General features: G+C 31.7%; 2 long non-coding RNA genes across 2 annotated transcripts; one reads left to right on the forward strand and one right to left on the reverse strand.

The window, feature by feature from the left end:
- Positions 1-561: 561 nt before the first annotated feature.
- LOC136350196 (uncharacterized) lies at positions 562-5,606 on the reverse strand. The gene is made up of 3 exons (XR_010734108.1): positions 5,320-5,606; positions 4,627-5,262; positions 562-3,058 (listed from the first exon to the last, which is right to left on the reverse strand). It is a non-coding gene; the product is annotated as an uncharacterized lncRNA (long non-coding RNA).
- Positions 5,607-7,230: 1,624 nt separating this feature from the next.
- Positions 7,231-11,718, forward strand: LOC136350197 (uncharacterized). Its single transcript, XR_010734109.1, has 3 exons — positions 7,231-7,394; positions 7,652-7,848; positions 9,473-11,718. It is a non-coding gene; the product is annotated as an uncharacterized lncRNA (long non-coding RNA).
- Positions 11,719-12,112: the final 394 nt, after the last annotated feature.

The following is a 12,112-nucleotide window of genomic DNA, read 5'->3' on the forward strand; positions in this document are numbered from 1 at the left end:
AATCAGCCTTCAACCAGCAAGGAATGAAGAAGCAAAATTTATTTCAGTTCCAAATCCTTTGTTACCAATTAAATTAGGATCAGCAAGAATAATCTATACGAAACATACATTTCTGTATTATGTAGAAATGGAGTCCTTACTTTCGCAATTAATTAATATTAAGAAATCATATGATTCAATTAGGAACTGTATAACTAAAGATAATATATCGAATCCGATATCTTATCATGGATTGATTGGAAATTTGCTTCCTAGAACAGAGTTTTTTTATAAACACAATTGAAAAGAAAATATTCAACCTTTATCCAAATTCAAATCATCGAAGAAAACGAGGTTTAATAAACGTAATTGGTCACTTTAATAAATGGATATTCGGAAATTTGGACTCTGACGATGGAAAACAATATGATAAGGCGATTAGAAATTTGGAAACGAATCAAATAAGGTTCGAAAAAACTGTAAATGGACAAATAACAATATCTCAGAAAATTGTAAATTTTATTAATAAAACGATGCAAACAATTTCAGATAATCAAGAAAAACTTAAAAGAGGTATAGAATTAGTTCAAAGTACTATAGATCGAATAATTAGGAATCAAGACCAGTACCTTAGTATTCAAAATATTTTAACGCAAATTAATTTAGATTGTCAAAGTTTAATCTCATTCTTGGACAATTTAGAAGATGCTGTTGTTTTTGCAAAACTCAATTCGATACATAATACTGTAATATCCATTTCTCAAATTAATGAACTATTAATAGAATTAAGTAACATTTATGGAGATGATAAAATACCTAAATTAAATAACTCAGTAGAGTATTATCAATTATTGGGAACGCAAGTATCTTTTGTCAAAGGAAGAATCATTTTTGCAATACATATCCCAATCCTGAAAACAGAAGTTTATAACTTTCATCGCCTATATTCCGTTATCCAAAGAAAATCCATGCTTCTCTTAAAATTCCCTTTCGTGGCACAAAGCAATGATAACCTGCAGTTTAAAGAACACATCTGCCCAGACATTGGAAGAATATTTTTCTGCAAGGAAAGTGAAAACTCTGCCGACGAGTGTGTCGTCAACTTATTGACAAACCGTCCCTTAAAAGGATGCCAAAAGACCCATGTATCGTTGCAACAAACATTAATAGAACAAGTTGCAAACAATAAATTATTAATAATTCCTTCAATGCCGATACAAGTACTGTCAAAGTGTCCATCGGATCATTATACGGAAATCGGAGCACCTACCCTAGTTGAATTTTCAACTGATTGTGAACTCGTTATAGAAGGAAAAACATTTATTAACAAAATGCAAATAAGTCAAGGAATTGCATTTATTCTACCAGAAGTTCAAATGGATTATGTGCCAAATGATCAATCATCTATAGTAATCAACCTCACAAGAATGGATTTTATAGAAAGCCACCATATAAAGGACATTATCGATCATCTACCACCAATAGAAGAAAGCCATCTAGATGAGATATCAATGTGGTCAAGTGCAACTCTTTGGACATTTATAATAATCTCAATAATAATTAGTATTCTTATAGTTAGGTATAAAAAGTTTTGTAATAAGAGAAAAATATTGGAAAAAACATATAATGAATAGAAAACACTAACAGTCAAACCCATTCCATTAAGTTTGCCTCTTAAGGATGGAGGAGTTATATCACAACAATTTGCTTAATAATTAAATAATAAGAAACTGCGTAGTGTTTACTACCATCTAGAACTTGCGATTAGAAAACGTATTACCCCTAATTGCGATTTAATATTAAGTTCATAATGTTCTGGAAGCCTTATGCATGGTCAGTATATATTTTAATATAAATAGGGAAAAACGTAGATTTAAGGAGGATAATATTTGTAACAGTATTGTTAGTTACATTTTGTGTTGTTTCCTGTAAAATAAATTTTTTAAAAATAGTTTGGCTGAACTTCAAACTTAACTGGCAATGTGTAATCCCTACGACCTGGGACTTTGGTAAATCATTCTATTTGCTCGCAAAGTAAAATAAAGATGTGGCGTTTTATTTCGTCCAAGTTGTAACGCGAAGCAAAATTTCGTTTTCTCATTGATACTTCCGAAAACCGAAAAGACGTTTATGCGCTTTAAAAGATAGCAATGGTGAGGTCTATGCTAATTGTGCTGAACCTTGTGTATATAAAATTGGATCTGTTCGTTACATATAATTATTTTATTTTCGTTAGATACTTAGATATTTTAATAATTAGGGATCTTTCTTTTCCCTGTCAAATAAGAAAACAAAAAACTAAAACCTTAATATACAACGAATAAACCCAATAGCGATGTTTACGGTATATAGAAGGGTTTTAATTAGTTAGGTAAGTGTGTATGTGTTACGTGAAAAGTGAAAAATAAATAAATTTTGGAAACTGTGTAGGTGCTTTCACTTGAGGTTTGTATCTTAAAATAAGTCCCAGATTCGCCAATTTAATTTGTTGCCATCCCTTCAAAAAAAAAAACACCTTCTATGTACCGTAATGGAACGGATCATCCGTAAAAAATATCCCTCCAATATAACTATACAAAATAAAGTACAGGGCCATTCACGCTATACGATACACCATAGAATGTTTTGTAACCGAAATACGAAGATTTCAAAAAGTTCCAATTTAGTTTAATTGCTAGCTAGTTAGCTAACTTGAACGTTAGAGAGATTAAAGTATTAAAGTTACATTTTTATAAAATGTTATGTTACGTTATTCAAAATTAAATTGATACTTTGATCTGGAAATAAATTTTGAAATTATTGAAAACTTATTGTCAAATGGCGTGAATGATCTTGTACCTAGGATATCTCTTATCTGTACGTAACGTGAATCGGCTGTGAGAAAATCTTTTCCAGTTTTTCTTACTTCTACGTTATCCTCGTTATCCTTCTGTATGTTTAACAACGACGATTTCTGTTCTTGTTTAAATCCTTATCCACCGCAAAGTCTCGAAGCTATGTTGGTACGTTGTTGTTTCTTTTGTCTTTGTGCAACTCCTACCGTCGTACCCACCTCCTTTTTTCTTATTCTTTAGTTAACCTAAAAAGGCTTATACCAACATTTGTGCCATTACAAAGAATAAGTGATGTATTGACGGAATAATTTTTTACGTCGAAGCAAATATTTAAAGGAATGAGGAAGGGAATTACAATTTTTCTTTATTACAATTATTTTTTGAATGAACGTTTTGGTAATAATGTAGGTGATCTTACCTCCAGAATCAAATATGTGTATTTACAGTGTGTTTCCTACATAATAATAGGTGAAAGTTTAGGGGCTGGATTGTTCTCTGAGTAATTTAAATTATTTTATTCTTCAACAGTTTTAGGAAATTTTAAAATTAATTAATTTTAAATAATCCAGTGGGAAACTGTAGCTGTAGGTTTTGATAAATTTCGTATAAAACATTTATCACCTTGTATCTAGGAAACAAAGCATTTTCCTTACCTTTAGAAAATACACTGTAAATAAATATTAAAAGAAATATACATGTTGGGTGCAACTTAAGTGATGTCATTAATTTTAAAGGATGGTTCCTTGTATTTTATGAAAAAATGGTCATATAAACGTGTGTCCTAACTTGCATTAGTTTTATTTAAAAAAAAAAACAGGTTTTATTAATTGTGCGTATTAGCCCAGATTTTTTTTTAATTATAGAGCTCGAGAAACTGCACAATTTCTTCGAAAATGGCCTGATTGATATAAAATTCAAGGCCTACTACGACAGTTTCTAAGAGCAAAATTTTAATAAGTCATATTAGCGATTTATTAAAATTTTGCTCCTAGAAACTGTCGTAGTAGGCCTTGAATAGTACATCGACCAGGCCATTTTTTATGAAAATGTGCACTTTATCGAGATCTATAATTTTTAAAATAACCGGACTGAATCGTAAGATTTATAAACTTTTTACAGACTAACCCCAAAACAAATGAGTCATAGTGTATGAATGTGTATGTTTACTAAAAAAATAATAATATACAAATAAAATTCTTCCTATGTAGAACTTTCTGCTGAAATATAGTGAAGAAACTGAAATATAGAACTAACCTGTGGTAAAAAATGATTTTTGTTAAAATAGCTATATAAAATAAACAGAGAAGTAACCCTACATATTACAAACACATTACAATTTATTTAAAGAATAAAAAAATAATATATATTTAAAATGCTAAAAAAATTGAGAAAAAAATCCATTCTACAAACAACTATAAACAATGCGTTTTATGTCCTAACTATAAAAACTTAGAGTTACAAGAAATTATTAGTTTTATTTATCTATATTTTACAGTTTCTTACGTTCCCTATAAAATAAAAAAAAGTCTGTAAATTTGAAGGTATTTTATTGTTAAAATGAAGGAACGCCTAATTTTTGAGTTAAAATATTGAGCTATTAATGTTACACACACTTTTTATTACTGTTGTATTTTGAATTTTTTCTGACTACATTCTAACAATTGATGAAGGACCTGGATAAAGTGACGAGGCCCTTTCTAAATTAGTTCCCTACATAGAGACCCTACTTCTGTATAATAGTAACCCTTTTTATTCTTACCATGTTGGAAATATGCACTCGATATTCAAATTGAAATCAACTTTCTATGCTTACCTTAGATCTTTTCTTCTCCACCATGTTTCTGCTCCTTTTTATCTTGCTTACAAATTTACTAAATCCCATTTCTGCTGCTGAAAAAAAATTACTAAAAAATTACTAACAAATCCCAACTCCCTTTTCCTCCTGAGAGAGTCGATGAAGAAAACTTCGATGTATCCCTGGCCCCTCTTGATCTCGTCAAAGTGAACCATTGTAAAAAACATGTTACATGTAACATGTTTGCTAAAGGGAGCAAATAATGCCCTCCTAGCTCTTTGCTGATAACTGAAGCTCTATTAAGTCAAAGTTCTGATCCAGCTAAACCTACCTACCTACCTACTGAAAATGTGTCAAAGCGTGTCTTTTGTAAATGCTAAATGTGTGAATTGATTAATAAGGAGCAAATTGATGCAAATGTGGAAATTTTTGTCCAAAAATTCCCTGTATCACTTGCTTACTTACCCATTAAGGGTTCTTTGATAACCTTAATTCTTGCTAGGTCCCCACGATTGAAGGTGCTTCGCTCTATGAACCCTACGTTTTACCTATTTGAGCGAGTCGCCCACTACCATGTGTAGGTGACACCCTCACTACCTGCAGCCTTGATAACCATATTGAGACACCTCCTATTGATGTCCCACTTTGCTGCTGCTGCTTCCAAGATTTCCTCGTTCGATGCTACGTTAAAGTATGATTTTAGGGTCTTACCTAATATACATTAACGTTCTTTTTGTTGATCCTCCGTCTCGGCCCCCATTTTGAAACCCCTTGTGTAAACGATTCGAAGAGAATTTCATGAATAAACTCCCTTTCTTTCGACGATATCTCGATATATTCTTACTTACTCTGTACATGTTTGAATCTGGATCTTTCGTCTTAAAACAAAAGAATTTATTTTTTTCTGATGCACGAACAAAGAACGAATTAATTATTTCTTTGAGGGAAGGATGGGTGATTCCTGTCTGGGACTTTCCCTTCCGTTAACTTTTCGATTTGTGACGGTCAGCTCCCTCTGAGATCGCCCTCTGGAACCGTTCGTTTTTTACGAATCGATACGATTGACACAGATGGAGCCACCTGCGAAGAACCATCCTCTCGCGTCGATATATACTACTAAAGTTGATCTAGGCTCCCGCCGTCTTCTCGCTCAGGATTCGGACCAGTTAACGGCAGCGGCATATGTTGCTGTACGTCTTCGGGGAGCAGTGTTTTTATTAGTGTTAATTTTGCTAGTTATGACAGTGGCTTGACAACCAGTTCAAGTTCCGCTTCAATAATCTCAGTTAGTATTTTCGGTGCTCTGTATTTATTTTATTTAGAGATTTTAACGTGTTAATATTATTCATTTCAATTTTTAAAATATGGAACCATGTTCCAGTAATTTTTAGATAAATTGAAATATGATTACTTTTTTGTTTTGTATTAAATAACAATTAAAAAGTGTTTGATATTAATTTCGTTCTAAAATATTAAAATGTTAAATGGTAAATAAATAATGTTAAATGTAATAGTCATAATATTAAGAACGTTGTTAAATGAAGTAAGAAACATTTATTAAGCATATAAAAATTGGCGAAATAAACTATTTACTATTCAATCACAATTCCCCTGTAGAAGCAAACCGAACTACTAGGGATTAAATTCAAAATATCTCAAAAATAGTGACTTTTAGTAATTTACAACAAGAGTACCTTTTTTAGGAAAAAATAAACAGGGAATCTATTTTGATAAGAAAAAAGTTGTCATCAAGAGGCACAAAAAAGTTATCATCATTTCAACGTTCACTAGTACGTTGCATATGGCGCTTTCTGTAAATTTGACGAAAATTTTAACAAAAATAAGTTCGGCCCTGCGAAAAATCCCATAATATCAAATTTCATGGCTATATTTTGATATTTGCGCGAAGTATTAAAAAAAATGAAAAGAAAAAGTTAAATTTGCCATCCTGTATTTCAAAAACTGAGCCGTTTTCAATATATATTTACATAACATTTTCATCTTAAGAAAAGATCTATCGACTATTAAAATCCTGTTACTATAAACTGGAACATTTTATAATCATAAGTTTTCTTAGTTTATTGTGTACTATTTAAATATATATCGGATCATCAATAGGAAGGTTTTCCATGGTGATATAAAGTATTTAGTTCACTTTTAAAAGCAAGAATAGAAAAAGTGCAAAACTCACGAATTCGTTACTACACGAACGCTTCTCGTCAATTGCCAATCTAATCTGCCTGTCCCTTTTCGGTTTCTCGTTTTCCAGATCTCGCAAGTCCTTCGAATCCGAGGGGTAAGGTATTTGCTAGTCCCTGTTTCCCACGAAGGCCCGCACACATGGCCTCTCAATTTCGCCCTTGATGGTAGCGACCTCGTTCGACAGAGCTTTTCCTTAAGGTGGCCCTGTCAGCTTGCCCTTCGTCATATTATCAGCTAGTAATGTTACACTTTATCACTTAAAGACTAATAAATCTCCGACATATACATATTTACTAATACCTAAAAACTACTCTACATCCTAAAGATAAACTAAGGTCGAACAGCGAAAACACTACGACTTCTAACCCGACAAACATATCGAATGACAATTATGACATTTACATGTCAGTAATCGGACCGGGAAAGTTCGTAGTTTGTTTTTCATTAGCAGAAAAGTGGAAATTGACTTCAACTATTGGATCCGAAATAAAAATATAATCTCATTTAAAACCGAGAAGCACAAAATAAGAAAGGGTCTCATCCCGATCGATTAAGAGAATATTTAACGAAACAAGAAAGAAGAGGTAAGAAAAAAAATGAAACTCATTCCTAGAGGGTTTTCCAATGATTCCTCGTTTACAAAATGTGTGCTCTCCTATTCCCGATATATAGGAACTAATAATAAAATTTCGTTTCCTCCCAACGCAATCAAAACTTATCATTAACATTGTCCTAAAGTAGTAGATCTTTCATAGAGGACCACATTATTTTCATCGAGCTTTGATTCATCGACTGTTCCCCTGTAATTGGGATTTACCCATAACTATTCCTCTTATTTTAGTGCACAGAAACCACAGCCAAAACATGTGATACTGCCGCGTTCTACCCCGACGAAGTTAAAAAGATTCTACTAACCACTAGAGCAAGCAACTATCATTATCCTTCAGAGTCTTCGGGATATAGCATCGGTTGGGTCCTCAATTTCTGGGATGGTTGAGAAAGTAGGGCTTTTTCCACGGCTCCACGGCTTTCACCAAGGTACGTACAGTCAACTTTGGTCCATCATTTTTACTTGCAATTTAGAATAAGTAAAATTGGACTTTCTTGCGTTTCAAGTGTTAACTGGATGTGCCTGACTTTCTGGTGGTTTGAGCCCTAATCATTTAACAATTTTTTTATTCTTCCAAAAGCAACCACATCTATACTTTCAAAGAGTTCTCATATATTTTGCATTTATTTGGACTGAGAAATTTGCTTTTTTTATCTTAGGGTATTGTTTTATTAACAATGTGAGAAATGTTTATCGGAAGATAATATTTATTTAAGTAAAATTACAATAATTTGTGTTTAAATTTCCATTATATTAAATTAGTTGATACATCTTTATCACGGTTCTCATTTATGTGGCTACTACAATGTATCAACAATGTGTCTTTGAAATAATCCACCAACCTTTGTTGGTAGTTTAATAATTGAAAATTGTAACATAACAACACATTTTAAATAGTGGCGTAAAAAATAACAGTCATAGATGACAAAACAGTATTAATTAATATACATGTTACGATTTAGTCCAGGAAAAGAAGATAAAAAAAACGCAAAGAATACTACACCAATATTCTATTATAAGTCTAAACATCAAGAAGCTCCTTTAATTAGTAATTCTAACCATTTATATTGCAAGTTTGCTGGCTCTGCAATTTCCAAGGAAATATTCGATTTGCAGTCTCGTGGGAAAGGATTCCTATGACACGAATTAAGTTACTTCTTTTCGATTAATGGTTTTTTTTAAACGAATTTAAAAACAACTTTATTATCTTGCAAGAAATAACATAAACTTGATCAGACTTACAGCATAACTACTTAACTGAATATTTTGACAATAATGAAAATCTTAACTATTCTAAGGGTGGTTTTATACAGTTATCTATCGATGAGGCCTTAATGAGGTCCAATATAAAGTCCAGTGGTATATATTGATAATGTCATTGGATGGGCTGGTGTGGACTACATGACTTCTTCCTTCTTAAGTTCAGAAAACGTGGGTTCCGAGGTTTTCTGAGGTGGTGGCGTTTGTTTCATGAAGCAGTTCAATTTGTGATTTTTGTATAGATATCTTAAACATACAAGAGACGAAACTAATAGACAGATTAGCAAAGAGTTTGTCCATTGGTGGGTGTTTGGTCCCTTCTTGGAATACGTTTCCAATCGTAAGGCGTTGGAAAGCTGATGAAGTCTTTTTAGGTCTTCTAACTTCACTTTCTTGAGGGTTAACTGAATGTTTTCTGTTATTGTTAATCTTGGTACGTTTACTATCGGGAGCTCTAATATGTATTCTTTTTTGGTGGTTTCTTCCTTCTTGTATGTATTTCCATTAATTATGATATACCATTTTTTCAAAGTTATAATAGTGGGTTTGGAGATTTTGAGGAATCCATTATTTGCACAGAAAGTTTGTACTGTGTCCGGTATGGTGGGTATGATTAGAACGTCACTTCCACTTATCTGCTGAACATGGGTTTTTTCTACTAATACATGGTCCCAGGAGCATTCCATTTTCCCTCGGGAATTAAATAACAGTAGGAGTTAGGTTGCCACGCAGGGTTGTTGTTTGACTAGATAGCTTTATTGACACATATACCAATCTTCAATTTTGTTACAGTCTTCGGAGGTTATCCAAAAATTCTCGGTGTTGAGTAGTAGATAAGGATGATGATTTGGTTTTGGATTGGGACGAAGTACATATGGAGGTATCTGTATTGAGACATCGTGATTGGAATATGAATTTTGAATAATATAATTTTTTTTTTACCTCTACTTGTGTTCCAAAATAATTGTAGTAGTTAAGTTTATTTCTGAATTTAATAATTTTCTCAGAGCCATATAGGGCATTTAATTTATATATAGTATATTTTTTTAATTTTTTAGAGGAGGAATAGATAGATGTAAAATATTTATTTTTGTAAAAGTAACTGTATTCTCGATGTTATCAATTATATGCTAAACATTCAGAAGTTGACTAAAACTCATGTCTACTATATTAAAAATCATGTTGTGTTATTGCTCAATATCCAGTTGTTGCGATATTTGTTTTATTTCCAAATTGAGTTAATCTTGACTTGATTTAATATTTTGAATTTTATTTATATAACTGTTTGACAATGGCTTTAGGAAAGTTTTCTGGTTGTTAAAATCTGGTTCTAGAGTTTTGTTGTTGTTTTTTAGATTATTTAAATAGTTGACAAGGAAGGTTTTATCATCGTTATCTAAAGTTCCAAATAACCATATAGAGGTTTTACCAATGATGTTGAATATACCTCGCTTAGTTCGATGTAGTTCTTTAGTGATGTTAAAGATACCGATTCTTTGGGTGAGGTGTTCTAAGAGAATCATGCATTAATCAACCTTACGTCTAGTGTTAACAGTTTTACTTGAAATTTGAGAGTCATTTGAGATTATAGAATGTTTCATAGAATGGTTAATTACATGCCTAATTTGGTGTAGAGTTAATAAAATGTTAGTGGTATTTACATGATAAATGAATGTATGTTTGGACGTGATTATTTTCGATTGTCCTAATGATATGGGAAGGATGGGATTATCTACGGGTTTTAGCTTTAAGATAAATACTGAGGGGAGTATCAGAATCACAGTTATCGTCGTTAGATTCATGATTCTCTTCTCCTGAAACAAATAGTTGGGGTTTCAGATAATTTTTATGATATGCTTTATTTTTTGACTTAATTTTATTGTTTGAAATTTTTATTGGATTTTCTGGTTTTTGGTATCTATCTTTGGTTTTTCTTTCGTTTCTGTTTCTATGCGTTTTTCTGTATAAATCCTTATTGTTATTAATTTTGACGTTTTCTTTTCTGTTTTTATTAGCTTTTTATAAGGATCGTGTTTGTTTATTTATTAGTTTGTTATTTACGTCTTTTTGTAAGGTCTTAAGGATTTCAATGTGTTCTAGCATATATTCGTTGATTTTGTCCGCTTCATTTAATTCAAAAGGGTTCTTGTATGATATTTTCTCTCTAACAATTTGGAAAGGTGAATATTATGTCACGGAATGGATAGAATTATTATAAGACAAAAGAGCGTAATTCATTAGTGTTATTACGTTTTCTTTGTTTATTTTTCTTAAGGGTTAAAATTATTTCTGATAAAGTAGAATGAAATCTTTCGACAGGACTGTTGCCTGATAGGTTGTATAATGTGGTGTAATGTATTTCAATATTATGAGTTTTATAAAATTCTTGCACAAGATTATTTTTGAATTCATGATCGTTATCTACAGTGATTTTCCTAGGTATTCCAAAGTGCGTTATATAAATATTACTAATTTGTTGAGGATTTTCACTGCGGAATCGCTGTTTATTGGATAAGCTTGTCTAAATTTAGAAAATTAATCTAGGAATGTTAGGAAATATTGACTATGGGTTTTGTAAACGTCGATATAATATATGTGGTCAAAGGGTTCATCCACCTAAAAGGAGTAGGTTTAAAAATTAACTTATTGGGATGCCTTTCATATTTAAAGCTTTCAGACAAGTTTCACATGTGTTTATGTATTGTCGTACGTTATTGTCAATATTTGGCCAGTATAGGTATTTTTTTATTGCTTTTAAATTTTCCTGAATTCCTCTATGAGATGTTTTTGATTCGCGATATAGTTGAATTTTTACTTTTTGTTCTTCAACGTCTGTTACATCAGTTAAGAAGTTATTATATATAAAAAGTTTAAAGGAATTATTTTTGAAAGACCTAAATTTATGAGTTCTAAATCTTTATCCAAGAAGTGCAAGAGCAGTGTGTGATGTTTGGAATTAACCAATTTTTAATCAGATTGCAGATATCCTGTTCCGTACTATTGTGGTTAATAAATATTCTTAATTTTGGTTTATTAAATATTTTTTTCTTTTATAACTTTGAGATTTTTGTTTGTTTGTTTATTATTTATAAATATTAACTGGGTTTGGTGTTGATTGACACATTTTTCTACACATGGTGCTCTTATTATAGGCTTTTCTACGCTTGGATGTACAGTATTGCTATCTTCTTCTTGGTCATTGGTGTTATGTACCGTTGATCCGTTCGTCAATCGTTCGTTGTTTGAGGTTAGTTGTACGCCTGGTGGAGCTGTGGCTTCCTTATTAATGTCTTTACTCCAGGAGTCGATTATTTCATTTATGTCATCTGCATCTAAATGAGGTTCTAACTCGTCGTTATTAAGACCAAGATTTACTAATAGGGAGATGTCGTCTGGGTAGTTTTCTGGGATAGTGTTTTCTTCTGCATGATA

This window comes from Euwallacea fornicatus, unplaced genomic scaffold (assembly GCF_040115645.1).
Source record: "Euwallacea fornicatus isolate EFF26 unplaced genomic scaffold, ASM4011564v1 scaffold_156, whole genome shotgun sequence".
Classification (NCBI taxonomy): Eukaryota; Metazoa; Arthropoda; class Insecta; order Coleoptera; family Curculionidae; genus Euwallacea; species Euwallacea fornicatus.